The sequence below is a fragment of the Falco biarmicus genome, chromosome 2 (genome assembly GCF_023638135.1).
Source record: "Falco biarmicus isolate bFalBia1 chromosome 2, bFalBia1.pri, whole genome shotgun sequence".
NCBI lineage: Eukaryota > Metazoa > Chordata > Aves > Falconiformes > Falconidae > Falco > Falco biarmicus.
In genome coordinates this window covers 58,708,387-58,723,467 of record NC_079289.1, presented here as the reverse complement: position 1 = coordinate 58,723,467, position 15,081 = coordinate 58,708,387, and the positions used below count along the sequence as shown (strand labels likewise).

General features: G+C 39.1%; 1 protein-coding gene across 3 annotated transcripts in view; it reads left to right on the top strand.

Moving 5' to 3' along the window:
* The window catches only part of NALCN (sodium leak channel, non-selective), a 249,642-nt gene that overhangs the window by 109,724 nt on the left and 124,837 nt on the right, over positions 1–15,081 (top strand). The window lies entirely within an intron of this gene.

Sequence of the window (15,081 nt, the reverse complement as noted above, 5' to 3'; positions counted from 1 at the left end):
AAACCTTTGGTACACTTTTGCTCCTGTTCTGCCTTTCTGTCCTACACCTGCTGGGAACATAAGATTTCTTAATTCCCACTCCACATTCTTTCACATCAGGTGAATATTTCCAAGGTGAAAATTCATAAAGAACATATGGGAATAATTTTTGAAAGGATGAGTTATAGGGAGAAAAGCATCATAAGAGTTCAGGGATTTGTGGAGAGAGCGAGTAATGTATTTCCTTTCCTCTCCCTTACTTAATCAACTTCTTTCTATCCATTTCGCTTCTCAGTGTTGAGGGCACGCCCCCAAATTTAACATTTTCACCCCAAATCACACATTATCTTGTGCGTCTTTACTGCTTGAACAATCCCAGTTATTTTGCTGTAATCCCATACAACTCTTAGCAGCTTTCAGCAAAGCAGCTATTAATTTGCTGGTGTTAAAGCTGTCAGTGTTGCAAATCAGCTCTCCCTGCAGCTAAACTGTTCTTTCAGTGTGCTGGGTATAGATGAGCAGAAGCTAGTACAGCGCTGGCAAGCTGTGATGGTGAAAGGAGTCCAAAAATTTGAATTGTATCCCCATACACACAATCTCCAAGCCTTTGAAAGAAGACTCACCAGTACCTGCATTTGTTGCATCGGTTGATTTTTCTTTTGTAGGACCTGCTTGGTTTTATGTCCTAAGTATGGCCATAGTTATGAACGCTATGCATTATGCTTATGTCTTTTTATACGGCATCTACATTTTTAACTCTTCTTAATCCTGTTTGGAAAAACAGTCAAAAAAATTGAGATGGTGTGGAGGTTTCTAAAATATTATTTGTGGCTTTTTTTTCTTTTGGAGGGGGAATTGAATGATTTTCATTGAGGACTGAAATCTGGATTAATGATGTGTATATTAGGCTTGAAACAATTGCTCTGTCTTAGGCCTCTTGCTTTAAATAGATCTCTTAAAATAACAGCTTAAAAGAGGAAGCTGGTAATTTTGAACTATGAGCTTGCCAAAAATGACAGTTACAAGTCACTTCTCTGTGTGGTTGTGAAACTGAAGAGTTACTGTGTTGTTCATTCAATCACCCAACTAAGTTTTAGTTGATACTCAACTGTATTTGGAAAGGTGAGCTTCAGAATAACCAGAAGGCTGCAGTCTCCTGTGTCTTATGACTCCAGCCTCTCCAAGAGATTTACAAAACAGGATTCCTGTAGGCTCCAGTCCAAATCCAACCTTAATATCATTACTGTTTTAGAAAGTGGGGAAATAATTTTTTGTGCTGCCACCTGTGAGAAGGGAGCAATTATAAAATGTACAAATCTTTGACCTTAGAATCAATGCATTTTCATTCTGAAATGCAACTGTATTTCTTCCAAGCCGCATTAGTCTGGGTTGCCATATCCCTTTGGTTAGACAAGTCTACACCATTAGTCCTACCTTGGTGAAGGGAAGAGGGATATCACAGCTTGACTGCTGTAAAAGTAGTCTAGCTGGTGAAGTTAGAGAACAGGAGCTTTGTAAGAAAAAAGAAGTATATGGGAAATCACTGCCCGTAGCCATCCAGATTAATGGCAAAGTCTCTGATTAGCTCTGCTATCCCACTGGTCAAAGCAATAGAGCCTGTAAGTTGTCTGCAGTTTCCAGCACTACTTCAGTTAGGCAGAAATACTCCAATGATTCTCTTCTGTATGTTAAATTTTGTTTGAATGGAAGCTGCTTAATTAGAAAGTAGGTTTTAAGTGCAAAAAATACTTTTTTCCTTCTAATTATTCATCTGATCACTTCTTTAATGGAGCATTTGATTTATTTCAAAGTAATCTCTGCTTTTATATGTAAATCACAAGTCTGAGAGTGTGGTAGTTAAATTATGCAAGGGAAATGCAAGGAAAAACTGTTCTAATCAAAAGGTGGAAATTCCGTTAAAGTGTTTGGTATTTATTTATATAGCCAAGTAACTCATTTTAGAAAAAAAAGAATTCTAAAAAAGAGGTTTTCTGTAGTGTACCACTGTAGGTATTTTCCTTATGTTTTCTATCACGTACCTGACTAGCTATTTCTGAATGGTCTGAGCCTTCTAGTATGAAGCAGGTACATGTACATGTTTTGAATATTATCAACTGAATTTAATTACATTACCAATTTCCTGACATAAAAACTTCTCCCACAAAGTGAAGTTTTTGTTGCCTCATTCAGGCACACGGGAAGTGTAGAAGTTGTAAAGACCCGAAGCAAAGGCATTTTGAAGGAGCTAGCTATTGCTGATCTGAACTATATTGTACACCATGTTCCCAAGACAAGTACAGTACATATGGTAACGGAGAAGATTAATGTACTCTGTTAGGCAAAGTGGTGCAGTCAGAAACCAAATAATCGATACAAATGGCCAGTCTGACCCAGGAAAAGATTTTCATTAATTCTAGGTAGAGTTGTCTTAATTACCTAAAGCACACATTTGGCAGTGTTTGGTTCAGAAGCAAAGCTATCAAAGAACTGAAGTATTCTACTACTTCTAATGCAGATCAAGTACTTCTGTAAGTTTTAAACAGCTCAACAATGCAAGAGTTTTGAAAAAGCACTGAAAATTTAGCTCAGCCTTCTAAAGAATTTCAAAGCACACTTGCTGTAATACTAAGTACTAAGATAAAAAGCTGCAATAAGAACTAAGATAAGGTAAGGAGCTCTAGTTGATCATAAAACTTCTCCATGAAGGAGGGGGTTTTTTTACTGTCATTGCTGGGAAATACAATAATAGTAAAAAGAAAATCCACTACAAAAAAATGTTTCCTTCCTTGAGCAATTGCTTTGTTAGAGTCTCATTTTGCGAGTTTTCATGCCACTTGGAAATACGGGCAGCAGGATGTCCAAAGAGAGAATGGAATGCTCCCACGCGTATATTTTGATGTTAGAAGTCATTTAGGAGGACATAGACTATACTTGAAGCATTTGGATTTCATTTTTTGGGTTTTTTGCCATCACTTCCTCAAACTAAAGAAAATTGTTCCCCCTCTTTTTTAACTTGTTTTGTTTTTCTTTTCTGTTAAAAAGTCAGCTTGTTAGTGCTTTCTCATTATGTAAGAAGCAAGAATTAGATGGTAATTCAAAATAGTGCTTCATCCTTGTACAAGATGTTTCTGGCAAATACTCAGTTTCTGCTTATCCTATATTGCTGTGTATGCTGTTTTCTCATGAGCTTAAAGGAACTAGAAGATATGCCCTGAAGCCTTCCTAACAGCAGAATTTATGTTTCCAGTACTCCAACTCGTTCTGGGTAGTGTCAGCTTTCTTCTGCCCTCTGTCACTGTAAACTGTCAGCAAAACACCCACATAAGAGGGTGGGTTAAAGCACACGTGTACAGCACTGAGCTTGGGTTCCCCCTGAAGAGCCATTTCTTCTACAGAGTATATGGAGAATTAGTAGATACCAACTTGGATCTGAGCAACTTGCTCATTGGTGTTCACACAGCAATGCAGTCACACTGAAACTGAATCTGTGCTAAATACTTGAGAAGGTGCTTTAAACTGTGAGAAGGCAAATAGAGAAGAGCAGGCAGTGTATTTAGCTCCTCTAGCTCAGCTGTACCTGTCTTGGTACATGGTAATGCTGTGTTCTGGAAATAATACCAAGAATGCTGAAAGATTTCATGGTGATCCTGAATAAGCACCAATTGAAGTGTGTGGTGCAATACTTGCATTACGGTCTGTTGCCCTTTCAGCTCACGAGCTACTCATTATCTTGAGAGCAATGTTTTCCTTCATATGTATAAAGCAGCTAGTAAATCTACACTACTGCAATAACACAAAAAGTAAAAAGAACACTTTTCTAATTATTTGAGAAATGAAAGGCCAAAGAAAAGAGAGACAGTGAAAATGGCTGATGCACGTATGGTTAATAAATGACATTTCAAAGCCATGCTTCTTGAATTGAAATGTAAGTGAAAAAGTAGCCTATTGAAGCAATTTCAGGGAGGCCTTCCAGGTGAGGTCTTCAAAGACATATAATTCAAGGAACAGGTATTAACTGGAAATTGTTGGAAGTGAGTTTCCTAGAGCTGTAAAAGGGAAAAGTTATGGAAATTTTTAAGGCATGGAAAAAAATAACAGCACAGGTAGGTTCCAGATTCTTTCCATCCTCACTCACTTTCCCTGCAGTTTGAGGGAAAGTTGAAGCACATGTACTAATCAATTACTTGTCAAAAATTTATTTAATGTGTTTCTGAAGGAGTGAGCAATATATTATGTACCACAGCTCATACATGGTACAGCTTTTGAATAGCAAATGGATTTAGCATTAGCAATGGAGCTGTCCTGCTGCACAGTAAGCATGACATTATTGTGTTTTTTTCCTTTTGTGGGTAACATATTTTCAAAATGAAAATTTACAAACATGGGAAATGTCAACATTGTTGACATACATGAAATAGAAGATTGTATCTAGAGGGTTCAGCAACAATATGTAAATACCGACAATGGTATAACACAGATACTGAATCAGCTTGAGTTTTCAGAGGAAAACTTAGAAAATGTAGATTAAGAGTGTCAGATGCATCCATTATAAGGTGATGATGGAGAACAACATCACAAATCAGCTAGAAATTTGGCCTACCCTAAGTGTGTGTATATATACATATAAGTATGTGCATGCATAGATTTTTTTATATATTTATGTATATATGGTGTGTTAATCTGTAATGTGACCAGGTGTTTGGGTCTGTAACTCTTCCTGTTACATTCCTGAGGTTAAATGCATTTACCATTGTGATTTTAAAGTAGTTCAGATATCTAGGCTGCTTCTAAGACATCAGTGACAACTGACATTTTAGAGTATTTTTATTGTGAGAGGAAAAGAACTTGTAGACTTTCCTTTTGAAAGTACTATGGGGCTAAGGAGCATGCTAATCCACATAGGAAAGGTAGGTGATTCATCACACCTTAGTAAAGGACAGGGTCTACTTCAGCCCTACAGCTTAGATAAAGTCACTAGATATAAATAAAAAATATTTTGGCCTATTTCATTTCAGGTTTTATGCAATAATTATTTTGACTCGTATTCTGAATTGAACTGTGTTGCAGCGTTTAGGGAAGAGTTAAGTCTGTATTCGTATTATTTGGGTTCTGGTTTGCATTTCATAGTATGTAGCTTTAAGAAAATTACTGCCGAGGTGATGATATACTTACTAACAGTTCTAAAATCTGGAGGGTAGGTAACAATCTCTATGCATTATTGTTATCATGAACAATTTAAGTAGTATTTTTAGGTTTCTTTTATGTTGCAGCTGCTGCTCTCCATTTCTCTAAGTCAGATTGCAGTCACTGAAAGGCTGCTTACTTCCTCTCTATCTTCTTGCAAAGAAAATGACATATCTGCACTAGCTGATTTATAAACTGGTGAGGAGGAGATTCATTTAGTTTCAAAGAAGCCATTATTTCATGGATTTTCAGGGCAAAAGATTCACCATTTTCAACTGTTCTCTTAGAAGTTTGTGGGAGGAGAAAAGTGGCTACTGTCAGTAAGAGGCGTACAGGAGTGTATCTATACTGCTACTTTATTCTGTTGTTGCAGGGTGTGAATTAACAGGATGCAGCTAGTCTGAAGGAGGCATATACAACACTTACTCTTTAGCCCTACAGCAGAAATAGGGCTTTAGCCATCAAATCTAGGATGTAAGGAAAGAAAAGTATCTAATTTCTGCCAGAAACTTTTGCTTTTAAAGCTTGGTTACTCTTAAAAGTCCTATCTTATAGTTTGTCATTTCTCTTCAATAATCTTCCTATGGTTATTTCCATTCATTGACTTCCTAGGTGTGTATTTTCTCGTTCTTCCTGTGTTACTGACTTTACTTTGTTCCTTTGTTCAGAATACAGCTTGCCTTTTCGAAGTAGTTTTTTATTTTTAAATTGAAATTCACTACGGAAAAAGACTGGAGAGTCTGGTACAATACAACAGGTTCACAAATTGCTTGTATTTTCAAATATTACAGAGACATGTAGACTATTGGAAGACAGTCCTTGGCAACTACTGATTTCTGTGTGATTTTTGCTATAAATAATCTGAAAATTGCATTTGTTGCTTTAAAAAACATACGGTGATAGCATGAAAAGCAGGACCCTGCTTACATATCGGAGCACATATTTGCATGTCCTGAAATGTTGCCATTATTCAGTAATAGCCCCATTTCCAGTTTGTTTTGATGCTGCATAGTAGGAGGCCCTGTAAAAACACAGTTAGATACAGTGCCTGCCTTGAGTTTTAAATATTAATCAGATGAGGTAGAAGGTGGAAAGAGAAGCACAGCAAACTATGTAGAGTATTTCTTAAGCTAGGACAGTTTACTCTCTATACTGCTCTTTCTGCAAGGCCCGTGTCACCTCAGCTGCAGCCAGATAACATATATAGAAGGGTTTCCAACTGCACAATTTAAAACTTGCAAGAGTTATGATGTTTGGTTTTTGGGGAGAGTTGTGCTTCCTTGAATATCCCTATAGCTTCTGTATTATCTCCTTCAACTGGTAACAAAGGTTCTCTATGCTATGGTGATCTTAAAGTAACGAGAGTTTCCAAGGAGATTTTTCACTGAACTACGGATCTTAAAGAGTCTTTACATTCATCTCTACTACATCACTACGAAGAGTTTCTCTGCCATCGTAAAGAATGTTAAAGCAAGTCCCTATAGCCCAAATCGGTGAAGAATCAGTCACTGCACTGGGACAGGCAGCCTGTACTGAAAAGGCAAGACTGCCTCCTTGTCATCACCAAAGTTAGTAACATCTGAGCTGCGACTACTAAATTATTTTCTTTGCAGTGTCTAAAAGCTACCCCTTTCAGCATCTTCAAAACTCACTCTTACCTTGTTTCCTCAATGAGGTTGCATTGCTTGAATTCATCTAGCATCTGGAAGTTCCTCTCAAATACAGTAGATGATATCCCAGATTTACAACATTTTTTTTAATGTCCCACACTGATATGTAACTGCATCAATCTAGGATATTAAAAAGCTTGTTCCCTTAAAATTTGTGGTTAATGCTTAATAATTTTAGGAAATGTTCAGATTGCAGAGCTTGAGAATAATTTGCTAAATTCTCCATACATGCATATCGTTGTCAGGCAGTCATAAAGTAAGTTGAAAGGAAAATGGTTTATAGAAAATTAGTTACACAGCTTGTAAAATGCTCTACAATGTTCTGCAAACAAAAGGGAAAATTTCCTGCAATTTCACAATTTTGTACTTGTTCAGATGGCCATTAACCAACAAGATGAAAATCAAATTTATCCTATTCATGCTATGAATTCTCTATGATTAGCAGTGTATAGAATGTGATTTTCTAAAGCTCTTTTCATAGTCAAGGTATCTTCAAGCACTTTGTTAAAAAAAAAAGAAAAAAAAAAGACAAAATAAACACAAGTATACTAAAAGTGTGTAGGATTAAAAAACTTGCCCTTTTCTTAAGGCCAAGATCAAATATTTGCTCAGTGACTCTTAGAAATCATAGAATCACTTTAGGTTGGAAAAGACCCTTTAGATCATCGAGTCCAACCGTTAACCCAGCACTGCCAACTCTACCACTGAACTGTGTCCCTAAGTGCCACATCTACATGTCTCTTACACACCTCCAGGGGACTCCACCACTTCCCTGGGCAACCTGTTCCAGGGCTTGACAACCCTTCTGGTGAAGAAATTTTTCCTGATACCCAGTGAAAAACTCCCCTGGCACAACTTGAGGCCATTTCCTCTCATCCCATCGCTTGTTACTTGGGAGAAGACCCCAGCACCCACCTTGCTGTTGTCTCTTGCTACAAACCTTACTTCTTCAGTTGTCCACAGGAGCATTGGTAATAGGTTTTTGCTAATTCTTAGGCAGGACATTACACTATTGACTTGGTAAGTCAGGCCCAAACAGGGCCTCGGAATCTCGGTATTTTACTCACAGATCATACCTCTTGTACCCTGTGAATATACAAATGTCTGCTCTCTTCTTTCCTAGCACAAGGTTCTGCATGAGTGGAAACCCTCACACTGCCTGTGGAGTATGTTAATCCTCTGTGGACTATTTACAGATTTCCAGTCAAGTTTCTCCCTTTTCTCTTTCTTTGTGGTGAATTAGGCAGTTACGCTTTTTTGGTTCATGTAAAATTTTTTTAAACAAGTCCTTTTTTGCTATTTTAGTTCAGTCACACACATCACCCTCAGCTTTTCAAGCTTTGTTGTAGTTAAGGCTGTACAATAGACATGTAGCTACAAAATCATGTCGGATCTTAGAAGTCAAGGATTTTTTGCTATTTCTAGTCTTGTTCCAGGACCAGTACCTTATAATAATTTTGGAGGCATGTGATGTCTCCAGTTTCAACATCAAATCCAGAGTGACTGCTGTGTTACTTCCTTAGTGGTGTAAATCCTATTCAAACAACTTAAACTGCCCCTGCTGTGTAATACCCGTGGTCCCTTTATATGTATTTAGAAGCTGTGGGCCAAGCCCTGAAAAAATGGCCAAAAAGAGTGAGAATTTACTTATAATAAATTTTCATATTTTATTTGACTTACTGTATTCTGTGCTGCTGTAATGAGCTTGAGTCATGCTTTGTTAGCTCTTCTGAACGAGGGTTCTGTATTCTGTGATACTCACATGACTGCAGCTAATGGGGCTTTAAGAAATTGTCAGGTACGGTAAGATTTGGAGTACAGTTACAGAACGTACCAGCACTACACGTTGTGGTGGCAATGTGCACAGAAATGAGCTGGGAGTCATATTTACCTTCATGCTGCTGCAGTGGTTGAATCTAGGCTGCAGCAAGCCCAGAAGTAAAAAAAGACTGGAGTAGCACAAATGTAACCTTTTCAGTTGTGATAACTACTTTAAAATATCATCCAACTCTTTTGTACACATCTAAACAATAACCTTAACAAATCAATATGTACTCTAGTTACCAGAAAGGGTGGTCTTCCCCTAGGCATGTGTAGATATAAGCAGAAATATCCTACAACATCATTCTAGCAATGGGTATAACATTTACCACAATAATAATGTAGCCAGTATAAAGCCTTTAAACAGTGTAACTGGGAGCCTGGCTGGAATATTTTAGCAGGACCTAGCTTCCTTAGGCCAATAGCAAAAGCTAATGAAATTAAAAGGGAGTAAGCAGCTTGCTGGAGCCATGCTATTAAAACATGGAGGAGGAGATGCTAACGTTTTATGAAGTGTTAAAAATGTATCTAAAATATAAAGAGATACAGATACAACTATTTTTCCTGTTGAAGAATACACAATTCAAGAGTATCAAAATTGGGAAAAAAGCTGCTTACCCATATAGTGATTATGAAAGTCTTTTAGATAAATGATGTTTACACTGTTCATTAATTGGTTTCATACTTTTGAGAGCTACCCTGCCAGTTTGACAATTATGCACTCTAAGCTTTTTACACACTAAATGGCCAAAATAAGAAGAGGTTTTCTGCATATCAGATCCTCACCATGTATTGCTCAGTACTAATAAGCTTGAGAGCTTTGTTGGTAATTTTTTATTCTTCAAGGTAGTTTTTCCTCTTTTTTTTTTTTTTAATGATTATTACTGTTATTTAGACCATCACCCAGAGTGTTAAGTACTGTCAAATGCAGTCTGAATTTCCATAGGTCTGAAATAAACCACTGAGCTCCTTTTTCCAGGTTTTGCATTGTAATATTGAACATTACCAGCTTCGTCAGTTTTGAGCTAGTAATATCAGGGTGACATGGCCCATGTGTTATTTTATTATTATGCCTGTCAGACCCTACAAGTTTGCAACGCTTACCATCTTGCTTAGTAAGCAAAGTCTATTATGGACTTGAAACAAAAATCCCACATAAAGGATGGTGGTGCAAGGAGTGACCCGATGTACATATCAGACCCCCAAAAGGGGTTTAGCATTAGGAAAATCATCTTTATTCTAGTTTGCTTAGTGACTGCATTTTGCATGGACCACTGCCTTCCTGAGCCAGGGTCTGTGTGGCTCTGACTGTGTAAGGTGGCAGCTGCTGTGGATTTTGTCCAGGGTAGCAAGCTAGAAAAGGCAAATTTATGTCACTCATTCTTCCTCTGCTGTGCAGGAAGGTGGAAGGAGTATTAAAGCAATGTACCCCATTTTGATGCTCCTGGAGGGACAAAAGACTGCTTTAGTCTGTGCATGGTAATGCTCCGTAAGGGTAGTTGACCCAGGTAGTCTCCACCTGTCAGCAATTGCAGTATCATTGCTTACTTAAGCTTTTGGGTGAATCGGGTTATTATGTATAATTTTTCATTTCAAGTTCCTCAGCTGTACCAAGCACATCCCTAATGTTAAATAAATGAGCAGTGGTTTAGAAGTTTTTTCTGTTTTCATGAAATTCCCTCTGGGCACAAAGCAAATAAATCCTGAAGTCCTTTGTGCATTTCCAAACACTGAAAGATTTTGGATCATTAATAGTTTGTTATATATTGGGTTTATGGCCATTGCATCTTTAAGGCATTGTGCCATCCACATTCTTCACAGCGTCCTGGACACTGAGAATTGTCATCCTGCGTGAAGCCAGATGCCAGCATTAGAAGTGAATCATAGTAAATGTAAGACATTCATCAGTGTTGTAGTTGATTGATGGCAGCAACAGGGCATTTCACTTGAGACTACTTCAACACGGCTAATCTTAAGTCCAATTTAATATTAGACACAATTTTCCCATCCTGCAACTGGCTGACAGCAACATCAGAACATTTCTTTCATCTTATTCCTACGCAGTTTAAGAAACACACATCCAAGGGCTGAAAAAGGTCGATAAATTAAACAAGAACAAAAATTGGCATTACATCTCTTCTTTCAAGTTTGCACAGAGAATTTTCCATGGCTGTGTGCTCTGAGAAGGGCTGTAATCCAAATGAAACACTGCTGATCCAGTGATCCAAAATGATTTTTAAGGTTTGGGCAAGTGCTGTGGGCTAAATTCAGCTTTCGTTTAGACTTCGTTCCAAATACAGAAACATGTAAAGAGACGGTGAGCTCTCATGGTCAGACATTACAGCAGAGGTGCAGCTGAACTCTTTCAAGGGTACAAATCCAAATTAAAATTCTGTGAAGCAGAAAGAACAAACCAAGACAGATTAAAGTAGGGGAAAGTTGGGCACAGTAGGTGTGTGGGCTAGAGCACTGTGGTTGATCTCCTAAGGATATTGCAGCTTGTCTGAGAAGCCAACAGGAAAGCTGCTTATCAGACCTAGCATTCATGACAAGTGAGCAGCTAGATTCTGACATGCTGTAGAAAAAATTAAGAAACACAGATGCCAATCTGGCCCTCATAAGAAGGCCAGTCCTAGGATTTTAAAGCAATGAATTTCTTTTTTGGGTGTCCTCAGCACAGTGGTTTTGCTGTGCAGGTGCATTTACTTCTATACCTCCACGCTGCTGGTCCTGTGGGCTTTCTCTCTGCCAGCAACTAGGTGTGTTTCACATTGCCTGCCACAGCCATCTCCTAATTTGCTGCCTCAACCAGCTGTTCCTGCCTTTATGTACCCTGTGCCTAGCTTGTGTCCTGTCTGAACCTCCCTCCTTACTGTCTGGGTGTTGAATTGTGGTATGCCAACATAATACTCCTTGTTAGCTAAAGAGTCTCCGTTCAGTTGGGAAGGCAACTTTTAGTAATTGGCAAGAAGCTTTATTGAATTTTACTGAATCATACAACAATTAGGATATTATTTATGTTATTGTCATTTATTTTCCAGCATTAAATATACCACTGGAAAATCTTTTTATGGGTGTCCAAAGGTATGGACTGTATGAGAAAGTATGCATGTATGTAGATGTATACCGGGGTGGTTTATGCATTTTTGTTCTTCCTGTATTATCATTTTGCTTCCCTGTTGTTTTCTGTGAAGAGAGAGAAAAGTGCATTTTACAGCCTCACTTACTAGTTTCTTTTAGCAAGTTCTTTTGCAATTGAGGCAGAATACTTTGTTACTATGAAGGAAGTTTTGACACTGGTAAAAATACAGCGTAAAATATGCAGAGAGATGTAACTGTCTGTTTAGATCTTGTGTGAAACAGAAATGTAACGGATACCATGCTACCTGTTGTGAATCACACCACTGACAACAATGCATGACGGACGCCAGTAGCCCTGTCTTTAATTATTGTATTCTTATAGCTTGCCTTGTGGATTAAAGATGACAGCAAGATTTCATTTAGCCATTCTGTTTTGGTGACTTCACTGTGCTTTAGGCATTGTTTTCAACCCAGGTGTGTTCTGTAAATTTCTGACTCTCAGAAATTCATGTCCTAAGCCCCCCTTTCCAGGTTGGAATATACAACCATTTTATGCCACTACGGTCAAAAGGAAGCCAGCTCACATAAGGGTTGAGCTGTCTTCTGTCTGCAGTGCTATCACTGATCCACCCAAGAAGTCCAGATGTTGAGGCAAGGGGCAGTCCTAACAGCTGAATGCTTGTAAATATGTGCTTAGTCTCCACTCAGCTTCAATTTAAGCAAACTGCCTTAAAACACCAGTGGAATTCAACAGGGGATGAGTTCTGTATACAGGTGCAAGACTTTGCTAAGGGCCTGGACAAGGGCTTATGCCTTATTATCTAATAATTTGATCACAGTATTATGAAGAGTAGCTTGGTCAAGATCCTGAGCTCCAAGCAGGGTAAAACAAAAAGTGTAAATGTGGACAATTCTTTATCAGTGTTAACAACAACAGCTCACTAAAGACTCAGATAATATTTTACAACTGTATATATGAATTTTCTAACACATTAATGTACCTTTACAAATGTAAAAATGTGTGTTACTTAATTTTTGTATTCTCCTATAACATCTTCACGTTCACAGGCCCTAGTTCTCCTGGCGCAATTTAACCACTCTGATATCTGCTAGAAGGGCAACACAGCAGGAGACAATCCAGATTTCTGGATTGCCGTGATGGTAACTTCCTAACACATGTGAGCTGATGAGGGCAGTGTTATGGCTGGACCTCATACTCACAAGCAAGGAAGAACTGGTCAGGTTGTGAGGTTCAGGAGCAGCCTTGGTTTCAATGACCATGAGGTTGTGGATGGAACAAAGCCAGAAGACAGGAACACAACCCTGGTGTTCAGGAAAGCAGACTTCTTCATGTTCAGCTGTTTGCTTGGAAGTATCCCTTGAGATACAGCCCTAGAGGTAAAAGGGTTCCAAAGAATTGGTTGATTTTCAAGGATCTCCTCCTCCAAGCTCAAAAATGGTCCCCTTCCAAGTTCAGGAAATGAAGCAAATGTGGCAGGAGGTCCATATGGATGAACAAGTAACTCTGGAATAAACTCAAAAATAAAAAGGAAGCATACAAGGGATTGAATCAGGGGCAGATGGCCCAGAAGGAATACAATGATTCTGTCTGTCTGAGAGTAGAGAGATAAGGTTAGGAAAGCCAGACTCCTCATAGAGTTGAATCTGCCAAGGGGCATGGATGGCAACAGGAAGGGCTTCTACAGATGTAAGAGCTGTAAAAGGAAGACTAGTAAAAATGTAGGCGTGCTGTTGAATGGGTTAGGGGACGTGATGACATGGAAGTGGTTGAGGTACTCAATGCCTTTTTCACACCCATCTTGATGAGTAAGACTGACCTTCAAGAATTCCAAGCCCCTGAGATTTGTGAGAAAGTCTGGAGCCATGATGACTTATTCTTGGTGGAAGAGGATCGCATTAAGAAACATTTAAACAAACTGGACGTAATGATGTCTATGGGATCTGATGGGATGAACCCATGATTGCTAAGGGAGCTGGCCAATGTTACTGCAAGGCCAGTCTTGATTCAACAACACCCCCTTCAATGATCCGGATGATGGCGCAGAGTGCACCTTCGACAAGTTTGCAAATGATAGAAAACTGGGAGGAATGGCTGATACACCAGAGGGTTGGCTGCCTCTCAGAGGGACCTTGATAGGCTAGGGAACTGATCACACAGGAACCCTTATGTTCAACAGAGGGAAAACCAAAGTCCTACACCAAAGAAGGAATAACTGCATGCACCAGTACAGGCTTGGTACCAACCCCCTGCAGTGTAGCAGAAAAGGCCTTGGGGACCCTGGTGGACAACAAGTTGAATATGAGCCAGCCATGTACTCTTGAGACAAGGCCAACAACTCTCAGGGCAGAACTAGGAAGAGCATTCCCAGCATACTGGGGGAGGTGATCCTCCTCTACTCAAGTCTGGTGGGGCCATCAGGGGTGTTGTGTCCAATTTGGGGCTCCTCAGTATGAGAATGATGTGGACATACTGGACTGAGTCTAGCAGAGGGCTGCAAAGATGATGAAGAGGCTGGGGCATCTTTTATATGAGGAGAGACTAAGAAAGCTGCAGCTGTTTAGCCTGGAGAAAATAAAACTCAGGAGGAGACCTTATCAGTATGGAAAAGTACCTCATGTGAGGAAGTAAAGAACATGGAGCCAGGGTCTTAATCAGTAGTGTCTCATAATAGCATAAAAGGCAACAGGCACAAGCTGAGACACCGAGGAATTCCATTGAAACATGAGAGAAAACTTTTTCACTGTAAAAATACAGGACGAGGTTGCCCAGGCAGGTTGTGGAGTTTCCAGACTTGGAGATACTCAAAACTTGACTGGATGTGGTTCTGAGCAACCTTCTGTAAGCGACGCTGCCTTGAGCACAGGGGTTGGGCTAGGTGACCTCAAGAGGCCCTTCTGATCTCAGGGATTTCATCATCTTATTTTTCTTATGTCTCACACTGGGACAATGTCTTAGTTTTAACATCTGTACACAAGAAAACACTTTCACTGTGAAGGTGGTCAAACAGCAGTGGGACAGGTTGCACAAGCAGGTTGTGGAGTCTGCATCTGTTGAGATATTTAAACTCTTATGGGACACAGTCCTGGAATACCTGCTCTAGCTGACTTTGCTGGAGCAGGCAGGGGAAGACCAGATAATCTCAAGAGGTGCCTTCCAAACTAAATACTTATGTGATTCTGTGAATATAAACCAGTACAGACACACTAAGTCTTTAGGAAGAAATTTAGAAGAGGCAGAGTTCTTCTATATTTTGAGTTATATTTTTCCTGGCACTTTTATAGATAAAATCAGGAGCAGATGAAAATGGCCTTTACCCAATGTGAA